The sequence below is a fragment of the Lipotes vexillifer genome, unplaced genomic scaffold (genome assembly GCF_000442215.2).
Source record: "Lipotes vexillifer unplaced genomic scaffold, Lipotes_vexillifer_v1.1 scaffold138, whole genome shotgun sequence".
Taxonomy (NCBI): domain Eukaryota; kingdom Metazoa; phylum Chordata; class Mammalia; order Artiodactyla; family Lipotidae; genus Lipotes; species Lipotes vexillifer.
The window spans coordinates 318,681-341,455 of NW_006797971.1; the positions used below are offsets into that span (position 1 = coordinate 318,681).

A 22,775-nucleotide genomic window follows, 5' to 3' on the forward strand; every position below is an offset into this window, starting at 1 on the left:
TCTCCATATCCCTATCATAGGCATTGGAATGTTATGCTCCAAGACACCTGTATTCATGGAAACATTAACCTTTTTTTACTACATTCACTTTTTAATGTGTAATTTTAAGTCATATAATTGTAGATTCATAACTTAAATCTCTGGTTGTTATTTTTGTGAGGGAAATCAGTAAAATAAGAAAAGAATCTGTGTAAATTCATAAACACAATAAATAGTAATACGTATTACATTGTTACATTTGCAGACCATATGCTTAACAGTTAAAAACACAATCCAAACTTTCCAGTTATGTACATGTGGGACACTCATCTATATAATTTAAGGGATCTTGATTTTGTAGGAAAGATAATATATTATAGAGCTGATCTTTCCTGAAGGCTATAATTATGTACCAGGGCTAATTTTAGGCATCAGTGGGGCTGTCTCAAGTGCTGTCAGGTGAGCCACAGCACGTGATTAGTCAGGTAGGTTTCTACCATAAGTGCTTATTAACTTAAAAAGTTTAACTGTATGCAGCATGAAAACAGAGACACTGGTCAACAACATCTAGTAGACCAGGTGGTTTGAGACAGATAACATGTGCCTTTAATTAGCTGCTAGTAGGGTTGAAAAATGCCCCCATAATAGGCTAATAAAATAGTAGGCTTACAATTTAAGGCAATTTCTTTTTTTCCCTTGAGGACGAATGGGTGCTAAAACTTATCAAGTTTAAACTACTCTGACACAAATAAGTGGTTACCACTCATGGAATCTGTTTGCAAACTCTTATTCCTGCCACACAGAGAAAAAGGCACATGGGTGAGGGGATCGGGATTTTCTTAACAGTTCTCACATAAAAACAACACTGTTTCTTGTCTTATTTCAGTAAGGTTTTAATGTGGAAAAAATAGGCTTGACCAACATAATAATGTTAAATAAGCATCAGAATAAGTAACTGAGGGAATTAGGATAATCATTTACCATGGGCTAGATCTCCTTCCTTGAAGGTAGTTGAGGTTATTCTGAAGTGCCGTCTGAAATACATTATTTCCCACAGTCCTTTCCATTCTTAATTATCTTTTAAAAATTAATCTAAAGTTAATTTTAATTAATTTTTAATTTCATTAATTTCAACATTTTAACCTTCAAATTAAAAAAAAACAAAACCAAGATTTGCAAGGAGAAAAAATAACAATATTTTATTAATCACTGGTAGGATTTTATTACAGTTTGGATCAATTTTGAATGCTTTAAATATATATTCTGCTTGAATAATGTTAACAGTAAAACACAAATTGTGATTACTTAATAACTTGAACACATTTACTACTTGGGTTCTCCTAAAATGTCTTTACTACAGGAAAACGGAAAAGAAAAACTTTAAAAGCCTTGCTAGACTATTGAAATTCTATATAAACTGAAATATAATAATTTTTAAAACCAAATCTTTTTTAACCTTGCTTAAAATAATCTCTCCAAAGGAGCAAAATTTGATTACAGCTTATTACCCCCTAGGTTCAAGAAACCTGGCTGCTCATTTGGCAAGTTTAGAAGAAGTATAGCTATTGTAATAAGCCCCAAATAGGTAGGGATGCAACCCATGCATCCAAAGTGTCACAGGAGGTGAAAGGGCTCTAAGTGGGAGAGAGGAGGCAGAAGGCTTCTTTCCTTTTGTTCTGCAGTGACCACATGACTCAAGCTAGTTACTTTGCTTCTCTAGGAATTTCTCATTTCCTCGTCTGTAAAAGAGACATTGGGCTAAGTGATGTCTAGGTTCTTTCCAGATCAAAACTTTTTAAAGCCCTAATTCTAAACGTTCTCTCCATACATGTACAAAACTGAAAAAATCATATTTTTATGAAAGCTATGAAAGCTGCAATCTATGAAAGCTGCAAATGAAATAACTGCATTTTAGCAGGTTTTTTCTATTAAAATTTTGAAAAGGGAAAGTAGGTATAATATCATTTTAGCGTAATTATTTCACTTTTTAACATTAGCATCATCTTTTATTAAACTGTACCTTTTTTTCTAGTCCCATGACTAGAAAGAAATTTGTCTTAACTATTTTTAATTTTATTGAGGAATAATTGAAAAATATAATTATATATATTTAAAGTGTACAATGTGATTATTTGATATACATTGTACAGTGATTACGAAAATCCAGTTAATTAACACATCCATACCCCACATAGGTAACATAGATAACGTGTGTGTGGTGAGAATGCTTAAGATCTATTCTCAGTAAATTTCGAGCATACCGTACAAATTATAGTCAACATGCTAAACATTAGATCCTCAGAACTTACTTTTCTTACATCTGAAAATCTGTACCCTTTGACTTATATCACCCCAGCCCCCAGCTCCCAGACCCCTGGCAACCACCATTCTGTTCTCAGTCTCTATGAAATCAGATTTTTTTCCCATTCTGATTCCACATATAAGTGATACCATACAGTATTTGTCCTTTTCTGGCTAATTTCACTTAGCATAATGCCCTCCAGATTTATCCATGTTGTTGGGAATGGCAAGATTTTCTTCTTTTTTATGGGTGAATAAATTTCCATTGTGTGTATATCTGTGTGTGTGTGTGTGTGTGTGTGTGTGTGTGTGTGTGTGTGTGTACGTTAGGTAAATTAGGTAGCATGATGCTTTCAGCTTTGTTCTTATTTCTCAAGATTGCTTTTGCTATTTGGGGCCTTCTGTGGTTCCATACAATTTTTTTTTTTTTTTTTTTTTTTTTTTTTTGCGGTACGCGGGCCTCTCACTCTTGTGGCCTCTCCCGTTGTGGAGCACAGACTCCGGACGCGCAGGCTCAGCGGCCATGGCTCACGGGCCCAGCCGCTCCGTGGCATGTGGGATCTTCCTGGACCGGGGCACGAAGCCATGTGCCCTGCATCGGCAGGCGGACTCTCAACCACTGCGCCACCAGGAAAGCCCTCATACAAATTTTAGGATAGTTTTTAAAACAATTTTGTGAAAAATGCAGTTGGAATTTTGATTGGGATTGCACTGAATCTGTAGATCGCTTTAGGTAGTATGGACATTTTCAGAGTATTAATTCTTCCAATCCGAGAACAGAGCATATCTTTCTGTTTGTGTTTTCTTCAATCTCTCATCAATATCTTACAGTTTTCAGTGTACAGGTCTTAAATCTTCTTGGTTAAATTTATTCTTAAGAATTATTTTAGATGCTATTGTAAATGAGATTGCTTTCTTAATTTCTCTTTCAGATAGTTTGTTACTAGTGTATAAAAACACAAATGTTTTTGTATGTTGATTTTATATCTTACAACTTTACTGTACTTTTATTTATTAATTCTAACAGTTCTTTTGTGGAGTCTTTAGGGTTTTCTAGATATGATATGATATCATCTGTAAATAATGACAATTTTACTTTTTTTCATTCCAGTTTGGATGCCTTTTATCTCTTTATTTTGCCTGATTTCTCTCTCTAGCTAGGGCTTCTAGTACTCTGTTGAGTGAGAACTGTCAGAGTAGGCACCCTTGTCTTGTTCCTGATCTTAGAGGAAAAGCTTTCCACCTTTCACTGTTGACTGTGATATTAGCTGTGGATCTTTCATATATGCCGTTTATAATATTGAAGCATTTTCCTTTTATACCCAGGTTTAGAGGTTTTTTTATTATGAAAAGATATTGTGTTTTATAAAATGCTTTTTCTGCATCTATTGAGATAATCCAATGATTTTTATCTTTAATTCTATTAATATGGTAATCAAATTTATTGATTTGCCTATGTAGAATGATCCTTGCATCCCAGGGGTAAGTCCCATTTGATCATGGTGAATGAGTCTTTTAATGTGGTGTTGAATTCAGTTTGCTAATGTTTGGTTGAGAATTTTTTTATCAATATTCATCAGAGATATTGGTCTACAATTTTCTAATGGTGTCCTTATCTGGCTTTGGTATCAGGGTAATGTTGTCCTCCTAAAATGAGTTTCTGTTCAGTTTTTTGGAAGAGTTTGAGAAGTATTGGCATTCATTCTTCTGTAAATATTTGGTGGAATTCACCAGTTAAACCAACTAGTCCTGGACCTTTTGGTGGTGAGAGATTTTTGATTCCTGGTTCAATCTCCTTACTCATTATTATTCAGTTCAGATTGTGTATTTCTTCATGATTCAGTCTTGATAGGTTGTGTGTTTCTAGGAATGTATCCATTTCTTCTAGGTTATCTAGTTTGTTGGCATATAATTGTCCATAGTAGAGCTGGACTTAGAGCAGTGGCAGGACATCCCGGCCATGACAAGTCAGAGCCCTGATCTGAGATGGGGGTGAGGCATAGAGCAGTGGCAGCTCAGGTCCCCTTCCTGTATGTGGTAAGGTGCTGTGGTGTTCAGATCCTGGATAGCAGGACACAGCAGGGACTGGGACTCCTGAGGGCAGGTCCCACCCCAGCAACAGCTCCAGCCACAAAGAGTAGCTGCTGTGAGTGGACTCTAGGCAGCTCTGTCAGTGGCATCAGCATTGGTGAAGACTGTGGGAGACCCCTGTAGCAAAGGCTGCAAAAGTCCACAGCTGTGAGTCTTGCTGGGGTTCTCCTGCTCTCCTTTCCCCATGAGGTGAAATTCCTCTGAGGCTATCCTTCCTGGCTCCAAGCTTCTCTGGACTGGAGGATGGGGTGACACAGGTAATAGGCTTCATGTGCTTTTCTATGATGCTGTCCTTGGTTTTAGAGCTACAAAGGGGTTTTTTTGCTTCTGTTTTGTTGTAGTCCAGAGCTTTCCCTGAGCTGTTTTCTCTAGTTTGTAGTTTATTTATTGCTTTTGGGTTTTTTCTTGGGAAGATGAGTATTGGGATTTCCTAGCCCTCCATCTTGCTTACATCACCTCCCAATTCTTTATTTTCATGTATGTTTCAAAAAAAAAAAAGTCTGAAACTGGATTTTTGCCAGACTTTTCTGAGCTGAAAGTTTTGTTTTTTGGAAGCTTAAAAATAAAAATCTTTCTATCATGTCATATCTGCATTAACTGCATTGTAAAGTTAATTAAGCAATAGCTGGGCATTTCATAGGGATTAATGACTAACAAGGAGGAGTGGATGGCTCAAGGTATAGCCAAGGACCATTAACATCCACTGGCCATTAATTCCAAGAAAATGCCCAGCATCAAAGTCATAATTGCTATTATAAACTGAAAATGGAAAAGACATATAGATATATGGATTTTTTAAGGGTGATGCAATTTTAATTGATATGTACAAGGTATTAATAGAAAACTTAATTTTTGTACATTATCCAATCACATTGCTGCTCTCATCTCTCATGGTTACATTTGGGTTATAATTAAGCAGTAACAATTGTAGACCTGGGTATTTCCTGGGGATTAATGAATGGCTGGGTGGAGTTAATTGCCTAAAATATAGTTTCAGGCCATTAACCTCAGTTGGTCACTAATCTCTAGGAATTTATTTTAACTGAGGTCATTTTTTGTGTGTGTGTGGTAAGAAGAAAAATGCATTCAATTATTTTAGTATTAATTCTATTCATTTTTGTTTTCTTGAAATATATCCAATAATAGTTGGGATCTGTGGAGTCTTGCTGTATGTCCATTTCAAAGTTACCTCTTTTTGAATGTAAACACTCAGTGGGTGGAAAACATCCCTGTGATACTTAGAATACAGCTTCTTTCAAGAGCTTGTTGATTCTTTTCCTTATTGAAATAATCTTTCTTACCCTGGTTAAACCTGGACAAAATTGCCTTTGTTATCAATCAGTCATCTGTGAATAATATTTTATCTAATACATATTTATTAATTCTATTGGCCATTGTTCTTTGTAATGTATATATTCTTAATAAAATTTTTCCTTGTGTTTCTCTTAATGGTGTATCATGTTCTAACAATAATACCAATTCCTTTGATTTGTTAATGTGTTACTAATTTCTGCTTTACCTGAAAATTCAAAAATTAAATGGGTTTATTTAGACTGAAGAGGATAATTGATTAACAAAATACTAAGATTACCACTTAAAATCTAATTTTGTAATTAGATTAGGTATTAGATAATACATAAACTAAAAGCCTTAGTTACCAAAAAAAAGTTTTAATTTAATGAATATCAACACAAAATTTGGTAGTGTCATGACAATTATACTGATTAGATTTTAGTGAATTCTAACAGTAATTCTTGACTGACTTCAAGTAACATAAATTTAAAAAATGCTAGTATTAAAATTGCTATAAAATTTGAACTATGTATCTGGAAAGTACTTGCTAAGTACCCTAAATATGATTGGTATTGAGGCTATTTTTTTTAGTGAAGTGAAATAATTGATATATATGTAAATTTATTAGGACTATGTACACAATATCAAAAAAATTTACCATGTCATAATAATTAATATTTTTGGAAGTCCTGGATATATTTTTAATAAAAATACTTGACAAATGGACATTATCTCCAAATAATGTAGTACTTTTATACTTGTCTATTTCTCTGCATTAAATGTTAATAATAAAATTTGAATATGTATCATAATATGCTTTCATTGGTGAAAGGCACTGTGGAAAATAGAGTGAGTGTGCGTGTGTGTGTGTGTGTGTCTGTGTGTGTGTATGTATACATTAGATGGACTCTTATATAAACAGCTTTCCATAAGAATGTAAAGCCATTTTATGTATAAACTGTAGTTCCTTTGTTGTTGACTTATTTAAGTAATTACTTTGGTTCTTTATTTTTACAAGTGTAGGTAGACCTAGATTTCAAAAAACATTAACCAAATAATCAGAATACTTTTAACACCACGTATCTGTTTAAAACATTTAACATTGAAATTAAAATTGAAAACATTCTAGCAGACTTCTTAACACTAAAAAAATAATTCAATAATTGTAATTGGAACTAGCTTTTTTGTGTTATCTATTATAATAAACGACTACTCGATGGAATAAAACTAGCCCTATCTGCTTTATACTCTAATAATAGTATGTTTCCTTATATTTACTCTGTGTTGTACAATCTATAAAGTGTTTCTGTATACATTAGTTCCTTCATGCTAAAGGAACAATTATTCTGTTTTAGTAAATGGCTGATGCAAACTAGAGAAGTTAAATGACTTATTTAAAGTTCTAAAAGTAATAAGTAGAGAGGTAAACCTGAAGCATAGATTTTCTTTCTCTAGACCTGACACCTTTACCTTATATCTGAGTTTCACAGGTGGAACAAGATAATAGAGCTGATCATGTGGTCATTGTAAATGTATGTTAATTACATTAGGATACATTTTTTCATTTCGCTCACAGTTTAGCATTTTTGCACATAAAGAATAGCCACACTATTTTCAGTTACATTTAAATCAACACCCACTTATAAAATCAGTTCTAACATTAAAATTAGCAGTTAATTTTCTTTCTTTCCGGCAGAGCAATTGATACTAGCATGTATGTATTTAAATTTCTTATGGAGTTTTAAAATATTATTTAAAAATTTAATTTAGTGACTACATTACCATTAGTGTTATAACATATTTTCAAAAATTCAAATAGTATCATCTTTTTATTGTCATCAAACACTGTTATTTTTCTGTCTGTTTCTTTGAAAATCTATTGTTTAAAATTCAAAATATTGCTCTTGTTTAGCTATCCACATTTCAGTGAAGATATATATAGTCTTGTTTAGGTGCATTGCTTTCAACCTCCTAACCAATTTCTTATTTTACCTTATATTATTTTTTCAGAGCCTCATATTTGTTTTCATAACATTTACATTTGCTTTGCTCCTTGCTACTGAATCTCCAATATGTCTATTTTGTCTCTGCTTATAAGAGCATGCCAAAATTGATATATTTTTTTAAAGTAGCGCTTCAAGAATTTGCTTGAAAATGTCTGTGTATGCAACAAATAATATTTGTTCTTATGACAGGGAGAGTATTCAAGAATGCTGTGAAATGGAGACCAGGGTCAGGAAATTTATACAATCCAGGTTTTATGTGTTCTTTGGAATGTCAATAGTTTTGAATGTTCATATTGCTAGGGTAACAAAAGAAATAAAACATTGCATCTAAGTTGGTAAATTAGAAGATATCATAGAAACTGAAGAATGAGTTTTCCAAAAATAATAGATCCTACATAATAGGAATAAAAATAACTTTCTAAGCTATAGTTTCAAAAGAAGAAAATTCTAGATGGTGAATCAATGAAAGGCAGTAATCTACTTCTCCCTATATTCTTTAGAGAAATTTAAAAGTTCCAATGAAATTGTATATTATCTACCAGGATAGTCCTATTCCAAGCATAATGTTTTTCCAAGTTCACCCCCTTTAAAGCAGTAAATTCCATCTTTAACCCCTGTGAAATAAATTCCTCTTTTTGGTGGCGAAGAGGAAAATACAAGTTAAGCAACATATTATTATACCTGTAAGAAGAAGAACCTATTGCTTTTAAAATGATGGGGATCCTGAGTTATAAAGGCCCCTAACTTTGTGCTGTCCCAACTTTGATTCTCTGAAGTTAAATGTTAATAAAATAAAATGAATCTAGAAATCAGAATTAATTCTTATTATTCCTTTTTTAAAAAACTTTATACATAATAGATTTTCTGTTCCTATACAACAGGCTCTAGATATGTTTGGAAATAAACTGATTTTCAAACCTAAAATATGTTTGGAAATAAACTGATTTTCAAACCTTACATATTTAAGGGCTAAAACAGTACAGACATTTGCATCTTTTCTTTTGCTCATGATCATTCAGTCCTTCTGATTTAATTATAGAGCCAGTCTCAAGTAGAGGCTAGAATGGCCTGCAACACCACCCTTTAAAGCTTGACTATCTTACTTTTAAAAGGAAGAAAGATAGCTGTGCAGAAGAAAAAAAAAAAGGGAGCCCAGTAAAACAGGTTTAGAACAACCCTAGTACAAAAAGAAATTGAATCCATTCCAAAACAAAAATAATATTCACTTTCACGGGTACCACAGATTTCCAACATTAAAAAAAAAAAACCTATAGTTGAGGGCCATCTGGTTTAATGCAGGGCTTAAAATCAATTACTGAAGACTACAAAAGTTGCTTTTCGACTATTAACATAAAGGACTATTTGTAGGCCAAAGTTAATTATTCAAGAAAAGGTTTACATGGAAATCCTGAATACTGTTGAACTTCACTCTATTTCCAGGGTAGTTTTTATGATTTACAGCCCTATCAAATATGCAATCAAATTTGCTTATAGAAAATGTCTTTCATACGCTATACAGATCGTATAGGATACATTATTATTATTTTTTAATTAGTTTGAATTTGCATTGAAACTGCCTTCCAAAACTGTCAGTAACTAGAGAACACTCTAGTGAAAAGTAATACTTTTACCAATAAGAGACAGAGATGTAAAAATTCAGATGTAATTTTCTGGGTAAAATAGGAGGCAGAAAGAGCTAAATAATGGGGTCATGAGAATATCAAAGTGAGCTATAAAAGGAATGAAAGCAGAGGGAAGGAGAAGCAGTAGAGATGCTATTAAATAGTTATTTGTTTGTTGTTATATATTTGATAGTTCACTGTATGCCAGACACTGTGCTAGGAGCTGGGGATATAACAGTGAATGAAATATAGATTTGAACTATTATGACAAAATACAGTACCTTTTAGTAGACTAATAGAAGTATGCATGTGGAATAGAGATGGGATGAAGAAAATGATTAGTTCTGTCCCTCAGTTGGGGGACAGGTAAGAGAAGCCTTCACAAAGATGCTTTTGTAAAATATTTGAGTTAGAAGATTTAATTAGCCAAAATCGTTCCAGGTAGTTTTAAAAATGGGACTAGACGCAGTATAATGAGTTTGGAGAATTACAAGTAGTTCAGTATTCTTAGAACATAATGTTCATAGAAACATACTGGAAGAAAAATGAGGGAAGTGATAAAGGAAGGATAAGGATGGTAGGCCAGAAGGCTTTTGTGACCATACAAAGAAGCATGACCATTTATACAATGACAAGACTTGGTTTTAAGTTGCACAGAGGAAGTTGTACATTGTAGAAGAATTTTCTTAAAGGCCTGTTTATGATTAGCTAAGCTTGGAAAGATAAATTTTTAGAATATATACAGCAGATAATAACTATGGAGATTTATTACTCTATGGAATAATATGTTATTCCTCTATTCTGAATGAGTCCTAGCTATAATGATAGCTGAGGTTTAGATAATAATTATGTTTTTATTTAACTGTATAGAAAGAGTTAATTTTCATTGTCTGTCATGATATGGCAAGATAAATATTTTGATTTCGATATTGGTAAGTCTTCCCTGTGGGATAAAGTTGATAAGCCAAAGAAAGGTAAACATCTTCTATCTCACATCTGATTTAATAGACTTGAGGAAAAGTATTCAATACTCTGTTAACCTTACTTTCTGACTGAGAGTTTAGGGGAGGGGGCTGTATGGGAGCACGATAAGGAGTCTGAATCTTGGTCAGTGGGGTTGTTTTGGTGAGTATCCAGCTTATTTAGTCATGTTGAAAGTGAGCTCCCGCAGAAAGACAAGTCATGTTGGGTTGTTAATACGACATACATCACTAGTTGCATCTACCCTCAGGAAAATACCTTTAATCATGAGTGTCACATCTACTTATGGGACATAAGGGAGAAAGATCATTGCTGTCTATTCTATTTATTGTCCATTACACCTAATAATGATTCCTTTAAACTTCCTAATGCCTTTTTTTCCCCCTTTTGCTTTAGAGAACTTAATTTGGTGCAGCTGTATGTCGTGTGAATTGACATTTATCAATAGTCAAGCATAAAAACTCAATTTTTCTTTGGGGGGCATCTGAAGAAAGATGGATGGCAAGATCTGGCCATCCATTGTGAAAGCCAAAGTGAATTTATTTCCTCTCTCTGTCCTTGACCTATGCATGACCAGTCAGATACTACTGACACAAATGGAAGGTTCCATAGAACTTTTTCAAGGTATTTGCAATGAATTTAAGGGTTCAGACATGAGGTAATGAATGTCCACAAGTTAGTGTCCAGTCGCCACTATGACCATGAGGGAATTATAAGCAGAGTATCTCTGTGGTAGGAATTTACCTGGGATATACCTTCTTTGGTTCTTGTTGGAGCTTGGTTCTCCAAAATTACTGTTGATTCAGTGAGTTATCTGGTAAAATTCCAATAAACTCTTGTCTGCCCAAGGTAATTAGTCAGTTTCTGTCCTTTTTTAACTGGATTCTGATTGTGCAGTTTGCTAGGATGATTTGAAATATAATGTCTATAAATTATTTCTGTAAACCGTAAACTGTTCCTGAGCATGAGTGAAGAAGTGACCAGACCAGATTTGTGATTTAGAAAATCACTTGGACAACAATATGGATGATAGACTGTAGGTGTCAAAGCTGGAAAGATGAGTGTAATTAAAAGGCTATTGCTATTTTTCAAGTGGGAGAGAATGAGGACCTGAACTCGTAAGTGGTGTGAGAATTGGGAATTCACAGTCTTTAGGGATTATTTCAGTGGTAAGGAGTGAGGAAGTAGAAAGACACACTCCAGGTGTCCTTCTTAGAGGACACCCTTTAACATATGGGCAAAAGAAGAGATCCCAGTGAGGAGACTGAGTAAAAAGTAAAAATAAGTAGAAGGAAAAGCAAGGCAGAGTGGTATCTTAGGACCCAAGAGAGGAGAGAGTTTCATGAAAAAGAAAATTTCAAAGTGTCAAATAACACAGAGAAGTCGAGAAGAATTACAATTAGAAATTAACCATAGGATTTGGCAGGTTGGAGGTTATCAGTGAACTGAGAGCAGTGCAGATGAAATGGCAGGGCTGGAGCCACATTTCAGAAGATTGATGTGGAGGTAAGCAACTTGACAAGTGCAGATTTTGTGTTGTTACTTTTCTGATAAGCTTGACCAAGAGGGTAAAAAGAGAGTAATTTGAAAAATAAAGAAGCCATCATTTAGAGACACAAAGTATAGAAAACCCAAGAAAGCTAGAAAGTAAGTTGGAGCAAACTCATGATTTGAGACAAATTATTTCTCTGAATCATATATAGTTTTCTCATTAGTGAAACTGGAATAACAGTAACTACATAACATGGGATCTGTGAAGATAGAGATAATGTAAGGCTAAGCTCAGGGCTTGATATTTTAGACTGTACTTTCTTGATGTCCCTTTTCTATGCTATCATGGTAATTGACATTTGCTATTTTTCTAGTTCCTTCTCTAAACTCTAATCTCTTTGATGGCCTGTAGTATGGATTATATCACAGTTGCATTCCCAGCTCTTGGAATATGTCTCCTACATATAGATTCTCAATATACCTTTGTTGAATAAAGTAAATAAATAAATAAATGCCTAAGCCAGTGGATATTATGCCTAAGCCAGTAAATATTAGTTCCCTCTTCTCTAAAGTGTTTCATCTGTTTACAGACAGACCCCATTTAAAGCATTAGTTTTTATTTGTCTCACTTCCCCATTTTAAGTTTTTTTCCCATAGAAGATAATTTTGCCAAAGTCAATTATACATTCTGATAAGGATTTTAAAGTGTTTTTCCATGAGATAAAACATGGAAGTTATTTTTCATTTATTATAACCTTAAGGGAAATATGAATGGAAGAAGATATTTACTATATAGAAATATGACAATATATAATTAGGACATGCTTTATATTACTGAATTATAGCCTTAAACAGAATGTTTAGTGCTGTTATACTTTTGCTTTCCTCTCCTCAATCAAAGCAAACCAAATATTTCTGTCAGAACACTGTCTTTATCATTGTAGAATCAAAAAAATATGACATATCAAGAGATCATGTGTCTTAAATCCCTCAGTTTTCTCATTAGCCTATTACAGTAAATCAACTTCACATGGTGGCAGTAGGGATTGCAAATTCAGTCCCTGAAATGTGGAACAAATTATGTCATCCAGATTTTGACACTTCAAAGTTGTCATTATGATGTTCTTATTGATCATTCAGATTCTCTTGAAAACAAAATAAAACATTACAAAATGATTCTTATTGAAAACCCATAGACCCTCTTGTTTGAGGAATATTGATTTATAACATCTTGGGTAACCTCTGTAATATCCATGGCAATCATGACTATTTTAGTTTTAATAAAAATCTTACAGCAAATTTATCTCCATGTTTTTACTGTAGATGTTTTATGTTTTGTTATCACTCATTCGTCCCTCATTTTTCCATGTTATGCACCCCTAGTTACTTTAATGTTCTTAAGGACTCATTTTCACCCTCTTTTGCTCCTCCCTTATTTTATTTGCATTATTTTTCTATTATCTTCTGCTTTCCCACCATCCCCATTATGTTTCCAGATTACTAAACTGTGCATTTTTAAGGGCCAGTCTTGCTTGAGTAGTATGATTACTGGCCTGTTGTTGCACATCATGTAATTTTAAAATAAAACGTATTTTAGCTTTTTATAACATTTATTTTTTAATAGCACCAAGATATTCCTGACATATTCATGTTGGAGTACTTCACATCCCTGTGTTTTCTTTACTGATTGCTACTCCCATCCAGTTTCTATATTCTCTTTCTGGGTAGTTCATTTTTATAATTCATTCAATAGGTATTCAATTGTTTCTTGTGTGCTAAGCACAAAGGAGACATTAGCCTTGATATAAATCTATGCCTTCAAAGAGTTTATAGTTCTGGTTGGGAATGCAGACAAGTAAAACAAATAACTTTAGGTAGGTGTTATTTATCCTACCTAAGGCATGGTGCTACAGAGCAGGCAGAGACTAATTTTACTTCTGCAACGACTGGAGATGGAAGCTCTCAGACAGGGCTTCACAGAGTAGGTGATATTGGAACTGAGAGAATTGAAGAAAGAGCTATACAAAATAGAAGATTTTTTTCTGGAATGACTGATGCTACCAAAATGCTCTCTATCTCATGTCTCTCCTTTCTGGCTCATCTTCATTCTCTCTGGCTTTTCCATTAATGAAATCACAACCTTATAGCATCCCTATTTACTCCAGGGGAAAAATATTGGGGAATGACTTCCAATGGTGTACTTTGGTGATATGTTCATCTTTGGGATAGTCACTGTGACCAGACAGAGGGGACACTGTGGTTACTTGGTCCAACTTAGTCATGTTTTGGGAGTTGTGGGTGGGAAAAGGCAGTGGCTACCATACCATTCCAGGCAGCAGGGGCAGCATGTGAAAGAAATGGAAACTGGGAGGAATTAAAGTGGAGTTTTAGAGACAGCAAATGGCTTAGTGTGACCAAAATGCACGAGATGTGTAGAATGTGTGAATGGGAGGGAGACAGAGATGAAGATGGGAAAGGTAAGGTAGCTCTAATCTCGAAGGGCCTTTGAAGCAGTGCCAGCGCAATTTTCTTTGTCCTCTAGGTGGAGACACTGAAGGTTTTTTAATTCGAATAATTATTTTATTATGTGTTATACTATTTTCAAAGCCTCTTTAGTTTTTTTAAAATGATCTTCCCTAAAAAACCAAGAAAGAACAGATGAGAAGCTGAAAAAAAATCAAAATAGCAACAAAAAGTAAATTCCTCTCACTAAAACACTTAGTAACTTCAAAATATCAATGCTTTTTCAGCTGCATAGCAGAGGGAGATCAGCTGGTGCTTTGTGACCACCTAGAGGGGTGGGATAGGGAGGGTGGGAGGGAGGGAGACACAAGAGGGAAGAGATATGGGGATATATGTATATGTATAACTGATTCACTTTGTAATAAAGCAGAAACTAACACACCATTGCAAAGCAATTATACTCCAATAAAGATGTTAAAAAAATCAATGCTTTTTGACAATCATATATTTATTTTACAATGAATATTGTATCTTTTATGATTATTACACATATGAACATGTAACTCATACAAAGATGAGAGAAAATACTAGAAACTGGAATCATGCAAGGAGAGAATGTAATACTATTCACAAGCAAATGTAGCTTTTGAGTTTAAGACATGCTAAAATTTTAATTCCATTCTACTCTTGTGCCCTTATTTGAGTGAAACTAGTATATTACAGAAGATTTCAAGTGACAGTCCAAAAATCACAACTGAGATTTAGGACACTGAGTTTTGTATTTTAGTTTTTTTAAATTGAAGTATAGCACACATACAGAAGAATGCACAAATCGTTACTGTATGGGTTGACACATTACTACTCCAGAAACAACTAAAATGTAGATTCTGTGATTTTGAAATTAATAGCAGAAATAGAAAGAGACTAGAGACTTTTTCAGATTCCAAGAAGAGGAGAGGTCTTCCATCTAAATTAGGACAGTATCTTCAGACAAAGAGGAGAAGAAACATTTAGTCCCTGAACTATTGATAATTTTCTATGGAGAAATGTTGAGAATTGGCTATTGGGCCTGAAGGCATTTCAGTTAAGAACTTGATTTTCTAGATACAAGGACTTAAATTTATGATGTGTTTTTAGGTTTTTAAAAACAGTGTCAGAAAACAAAAGTCTAGCCTTAGGAAAACACACTCAGAAGAATCTTTATCAAGATAAAACAAAATTTCTAGTAAGGGAAATTCATGAGGTTAATCTGATAGATGTAGGTTTACCTCTAAAATGTAAGCAAGAATCCTTACAAATCCTGAATGTTAATTTCTCAATTATCTTTTTAATTTTCTTCCTGTAAAAATGATGAGCACTGAGAACATCATGTCAGTCATCTGTTCCAGTTAATTTCACAGGAAGATGGGGATAGAAACTCAGCAGATGGTACAACCTTTGCTCTGAGAGTAGTGTGGGTTAAGTAGTCACTCTGGGTACCTGTCTTTTTGTTTTACACTCACAGAGAGCAGTGGGATGATTGGTCCCTGGCCACTCACCCTGTCCTATTTCTCCCATTGTAAGGCAGAATGGTATGGTGGCATGAATATTAGGCTAGGGAATAGTAGATATTCATTCTAGTACCTGTCTGATTCTAACCATCTGATCTTATTCAAGTCTTCAAGTTCTCAAAAAACATCAAGGAAGTTGAGTTAAATGTCTTACTTCCCTCTAGCTACAGACATATTGCTGAACTGCTTCTAAGGTTTATTTGCCTTGTGCGATTCCCCAAAACGTTATAAATCTTTTGGAGTTTCAATTTTTTCATCTTTAAAATAATAAAATTTATCTCAGCATGTTGGTAAAAACTCAATGAGACTGAGGATTTTAAAATAATCTAATTATAAAATGCTATCCAAATTATGGAAGTTATCATTGATTGTCATACCACATTCCACCTTACTCTAAACCCTTGTTTGTATTCTCTCACTTACTGAAGAAGTATTCCTTTTCCTAAGAAAATCCGGCTGTGGATTTATTTCTGCAGACCTTAACACTTTCAGCCAGAAGGCTCAGTGGGATTTTTAGTTTGCTTGTTTTTGGTTTATATGTTTAAACTTTGCTCAGACAATATACAACCATTTCCAAGCAAAACACATCTTATTCACCAACATGTTTATGAATAGACATCCTGTAGTAGTCAGTGTCAACACAGTTTAAAATGAACTCTAAATGTTCAAAGAACTGTGCCTAAACTTAAAGAGAGTAAATCTCCAGACGGTTTATTGTGAAGTGTGATGTGCACTATTTATTAAATTAAGTTTGCATTTTGGGTTCACAGGCTTAATTGATGCTTACCATGCCCAGACTTGTGTAGAGAAGACTTACAAGCCAATAACTAAATATCGGAATGCAATATGTCAGTGCTTAGCGCTTTTAAGCATATCTGGATCTGGAAATATTTTGATGAAAATGTTATTTTTCTAGCTTTCCTTACATACTTCATAGCTCTGCAACAGTTTGCAGTGATTGTGTGCGGGTACCTCATCTTTGGGAAACATTGCTGTAAATACTTTCTTTCATGGCATACTGCCGGAGTAATTTTCCAAAAGAGATGGGAAGAAATGGGTATTGAGTTTCTTCTAGGTATCAAGTATTATTTCTTTTGATCTTGCTGCAACTTTGTGAAGTATATTGCCATTTTGGAGTTGAAAACATTGGGGCTCAAAGGGATAAGTTTCCCATTGATCACATGCTTGATATTGGAGGAACTAGAATTTGATTCAAAGGCCAGTGTGGCCTTTTAGAGTTTCTCTTTTGTCCTTTTTAGGACAAAAAGTTCCTACCTAGAACCTCTCTATGCTGAGATTAACAAGTATCCTTCTTTCCTTGTGTTTTCTATGTGAGTTCCTAATTTTTAGGTATAAAATTTGCATGCAATAATTTTCATTATCAAATAATGAACAGTTTGTACCTTTGGATGATGTTTTATATATTAATTATTAAAATATGTTTTCAAAAATAATTTTACATATGTTTATATACACACAAATGCTTGTGTAATATATAACTTACATATCTATATAAGATATAAGTTACACATAACATAACTTGTGTTATATATATAATTTATAGGTCTAACATGTAATATAAGTATAATATAGAAGGTATAAATGATAGAGCACACATAACTTACATATATGCATGTATACACTTAGTCCAAAATTAGACAAGGTTTTAGAATAGATATTTAAAATGACTTCACATCAGCATATTAAATTTTGCTCAAAAATATAATTTTCTTAAAACCTCAAAAATTGAGAAGGCAGTTTACACTTAGGTAAATTCAAAAGCTGATTCGGGAAACTTGGCTACAAATGTATTTTCTTTTTGAGTAAATAGCACATTGTTATTAGTTGCTAACTGCATAATCATAAGATGAGTAGTGTGAAGTCATTTCTTTCTAAAAGCTTCCAAATAAATGTAAATGTATAATCAAATCCAGCAGTAAAGCTAGCAACAGCATAATTTTAAGATATTCAAGGCATATGCCATAGCTGTACAGGATGTCAGGGATGCCAACAGCACATATGGCTTGCTTGCTTGTTTCTCTGTGGTGTCTCCCTGTTATTGGCACAAGCAATAGCACACCGCAGTTCAATTCACAGACATTGTATTTACACATATACTCTATGACAAACATGTATTATACCATGAGGCACTATCTTTGAATGGTTGCAATAAGAATAGAGTAATTTTTATTTCCAGATTCATGGAGAACATTATCCATTATCTTTAAAGATTTCTCACTCCTCTTTAAACAAAATTGAAACTCTCCACTTTGTCTGAGAAAACTGTGAATGAAATAATGCCTTCTTATCTTTGTTTTCTCTTGCTACTCTTCCTGGCACTCCTGCCACACTGGTCTCCTTTTGGTTCCTCCAACGTGCCATTCTTTTTACATACTGTGCCTTCCCAGTAAAGTGCACTTGATAGGATGCCTGTATTAATAAAGTCTGATTTTACAAGCATCAGAAAGCTTTGTTTTATATACATATATAATAAAATGTCATATTTTATTGAATAGATGAAGCACATTATTTTTCCTGATTCATTAGAAGGTATTTTAAATGTGTTATCTTCCTTTGATGTCATCCACTTGCCTAAAGGCGGAGTTGAAAATAAGGTCTTGGCCTAAGTAATAATCACTACAAAAATTTAAAAAGTAAGAATTTAAGAGTGCTTTGATTTAATCGAGAAGCCCCGAAATACAGAAATACCTTTATAAGTTTTCTTTGCTTCTAAACATGACAGGAAAAAAATAGAGGTATCATAAATGCAGGAAATGTCTTTTTGTAACACATGAAGCTTCTGTGGAGATTTGCTATGTGAGACTCTGAACTGCTGTTAGGCAGAAATCATCATAAACTCCTCTGTTAAAGTGAAATTCATTTTCATCAGAACCTCTGTGTGTGCTACTTCTAGTCTTTTACCAGTTCTAGAGCTTATGGTGTCCACCAGACATATCCCGGCGAAATTTTATACGTATGTTCTATCATCACCATATCACCTTTATGTAAGGTTCCATTTGGAGGAATCAGGCAGAGGCAGAATTGTAGTGGTTGTAAATGGAGTTTCTTGTTCTAGTTCAGACTCTATCATAGACTCAGCCCTATACTTCCTAATATTGTGGACCTTAGGCAAGTTTCCTGGTCACTGAAATAAAAGTATTGATAGAACCTTCAACATTAGGGAAATTTAAGAATTAAATAAGTTAATGACTTTTAAGCCGAGTACTTGGCCACCAGTAAATACTCAATGCTTTTGTTTTCATAAAAAGTTGCTTTTCTTAAATTGCAACCTTGGAATTCCTCCTGGGGAGAGAAAGGACTATCTTTTGGAACATGGTTTAATTGGCATGTGTAATGGGGCGGGGAGTAAAATTCCCTGGTCATAGTCTGGGCGAAGCCAAGGTAAGAGAAGGAGAAAGCTCTAAGAGATTACAAAGATTTGGGGGTTTTGAGGAGGGAATCAGGGGAGTAAAACAGAGTCTAGCAACATGGCAGAAATGTGGGAAAGAAGATAATGAGTAAAGAAGATAATGAGTAGAATTTTGATTTTTATGATGAGAATGGCTGAAGGACTTTAAGAATAGGGATTCCTGGTATTTAAGGTTTCTAATTGTAAAGTAACACTCTTTTGGTATTTAAGGTTTCTAATTGTAAAGTATCACTCTTTCTGGTTCTGAATTTGAATAAAGGTGACCATCCAAACACTCCTGAATGTGTGGCACTTTGGGGAGCAAAGGGATCGGTCAAGTGCCCAGCTGGGCAATCATGATATAGAAAAAGAACAACGATGCTAAAGGTGAAATTTAGGGTTGAGATAGAGAATATAGCAGAAGTGGGAACTCAAAATTAGGGCTGAAGAGAAGAGAGTAGGTCACCATTCCTACCCCCAAATTGATCTAAAGTTTTGGGAGAAATGTGGAGTTTCTGTCAACATTTAAGATGAAAGTGTATTTAGCCAATTTTTACATAACTCTTAGAAAACTGGTAACCCAATCCAGTTGGAGGTCTTGGTGACATTCAGCTTATGACATTATTAACAAGGCAGATGGTGGTCTTGGGGAAAATACAAGGATAGTACATGGGGAATGATCAGGCTTGATTGGAACTGGTACAAGTTTCAGGCCACTAGGAATCTGGAACGTTCAGGGGAATAGGATTCTGGAACTATCAGGAACAGAGAAGCCAGTTCCTCTGTTTATCAACCCCCCATGATATATCTGATTTTCTCTGTGCATTTATTTTGACTTCTGTCACTACCATCTAACTACTCTGACTCATATTTTATATTTATTCATAACTTTTACTTGTGCTTACCTGTGAAACTCAATGTTTTCAATTTCTTTATCCACTCTTCCCTTTGGAATTTCCTAGTTCAGATGTACAAGGGAGAGAATCTAATTGTAGTAGCTGACATTTCCAAGCCAGGCCTGAGAATGGGCATCCTTGTATCTGAATTCGACCTGGATCAAAGTGACGGAGAACAGGCTGGTGCCAGAAGACAGTCTGGTATAAACTCTAGAATTAATCTTACATTTTCAAGATATTACTTTTTCCTTACTGAATCAATTTAATTAAATTAGACATTTTGAAAATGAGGTACATTGACCTGTCTTTGGTCTGAAGTTTTGTGGCCCATAGAATATTTCAAAATAGTGAATTGAACTCAAGTGGGTTGATTTGATTTCAGCATTCTCCATGGAAGTCAGTAGCCTTGGTTGAAGCTTTCCAATAAAGAATACTCTTGTAAAGACAAAACAAATGACACAGCCTCGTAAGATTATTCCTAGGGTGAATGCTAAAATTAAGCAGGTGAACATCTGAACACTTCCCAGTTCTTTCTTTTCATGTATTGCAAGAGAGACACCAGAGAATCATTATCTGTTTCCTGTCCTCAAAACAGAGCCCACATATTGAAAAACTGAGTGACAAGCAATCTGGCCTATCCATATGACCATATTGTTTTCATCCCCTAATTAGCCTAGTCTTCACTGTGCTGATGAGGAAACAGATGCATGAAGCAGCAAATTACCTTCATCTCAGCTCTGAACAAAAAACGACACAGCATTTAATTGTCTCATTTGAACTTGGGCGATTCAAATGCAATAAAGTGGAAATATTCAAGAAGGGAACATTGCTTTTAAAAACATGTTTTCTTTTCATTTAAAAGTCACCGCAGAATGTAGATTTGAATTATAGGAATTTGGCAACTTTAGATGGAAACAATTACTTCTTATTAAAAGACTGAGAGCCAGTTGGTTCATTAATTGACATGTGGATAAATAGAGATAAATGTAAAATGTTTGTGGTCCTGAGGGTGTACTGCACGTTTATCTTCCATGCCTAGTTCTCAGTCAATTAATTGTAGCGGTTCCTTTTGGATTCTTTTTTTTTTTTAATTGAAAAAATACAGTTTTTTTTTGTTTGAACTCAAATCACCACCTAGCACTTTAAGCCTACCCTAAGTCTCACCTAGAAATAATGGTTATAGCACAAGCAAACTGCTAATTCAGCAGGTAAGCAAGTTAGACAGTGCCAGCAGAGACCCTCCCTCCCCCAAAGTAATGAGAAGACAACAGGCTAGATAAGAGTTAAAGTACTCCATTACATGTTAAGTAGTTAATACTACCCTTCCAACAAGCCACAGATGCTAGATAGATAACTCAGTACGGTTAACTGGATTCTTTATCTGATTACATTGGAGGTGTAATTGTGCATCACTATCAAAGTGGCAGAAGTATGGGGAGGAAAACAAGTGCAGGGGAGGAGCTAATGAGAACCAGTCAAACTGCCTGACAGAGAGAATCTTTCAGCTTTGGTTTTTGCCTTCCAGTTAGAACTCTGTAGTGCTCTGTCATTTTTATTCATATCTCTGTGATTTCCAGACTCTAACAAAGTTTTGAGGAGTTATCATCATTAACTAAGATTTATTGGGCACTCATAAGTTGACAAACATTATACTGTTTTACATAGATTGTCTCATTTAATCTTTATAATTACACTATAATGGGTACCATTACCACACCATTTTTATAGGTGAGGAAACTGAGGATTAGAGATTTAGAACATAAAAATCAGTGTTCCCAAAGCCATCCTAAAAGCACAAACAGAAGCAGACAAATGGTTAAATAGGACCTTCATAATTGAATATAGACTTCTCAAGTGGTGTCATCTTTAGATTTTGCTTCACGAAGAAGTCATTCTCTGAGAGTTACTTTATGCACATGTGGCAGTCTTCAAGGGATATACTTAAAATAATGTTTGAAGCCCTGTGGGTCTGAGATAGGAAAATATTTTTATGGTTTCTAGTTGCGTATTTATAAAACGTGCTAATTTGTGTTAATGCATATGTGAGGAAAATGGTGTTTATTCTTTATAAAGTTGTGGGCTCTCTGCATCATTTTCCTCAAATTCTCAGATGTTCAGTAGGGTCTTCAGGGAAGAACTCAGGTATGCAAACCAAGCAAATACACAATGGAATGCTTCTTAGAAATCTTTAGAGATACCTAGCACACTTGCAGTTTAATGAAGTGATATTTGAAAAACCATGAATCAGGCCAACCAACATTGCTTTAAAGAGAGCAGAAACGAATGAGAATACTACTTATTCTCAGGGTATATTCATTTTAGATTCTGAAGTTCCCATGCCGTGTGTTTACAAAATACTGCTATCCAATATCAATTTGACAAATTAGTTTTGGGCACCTACTATCTGCCAGGTATGCTGGAGATAGAATGTGGAACAAAGGAGACATGGTCCCTAACTCAAAGTGTTCAATCTTGTGAAGGAGATAAATTTTATTAATTTATTTCACCCAAAGTTGTGAATTGTAAACTTAGCTAAGTGCTTAAAAGGAAAAGTACAATGACATATTATAGTGATGTGTGTGCATGTGCGTGTGTATTGGGAGGGTGGCTTATTTTAATTTATGGGGCCAAGTAATTTTTCTAGACATTATTAATGAAGTAATGTCTGAGCTGAAGTTTGGAGGATATAGGGA

The 22,775-nt window shown here is 34.4% G+C and overlaps 1 protein-coding gene across 4 annotated transcripts in view; it reads left to right on the forward strand.

The window, feature by feature from the left end:
* ERBB4 (erb-b2 receptor tyrosine kinase 4) overlaps positions 1–22,775 on the forward strand; it is a 1,128,925-nt gene that overhangs the window by 35,597 nt on the left and 1,070,553 nt on the right. The gene's annotated exons all lie outside the window — the stretch shown is intronic.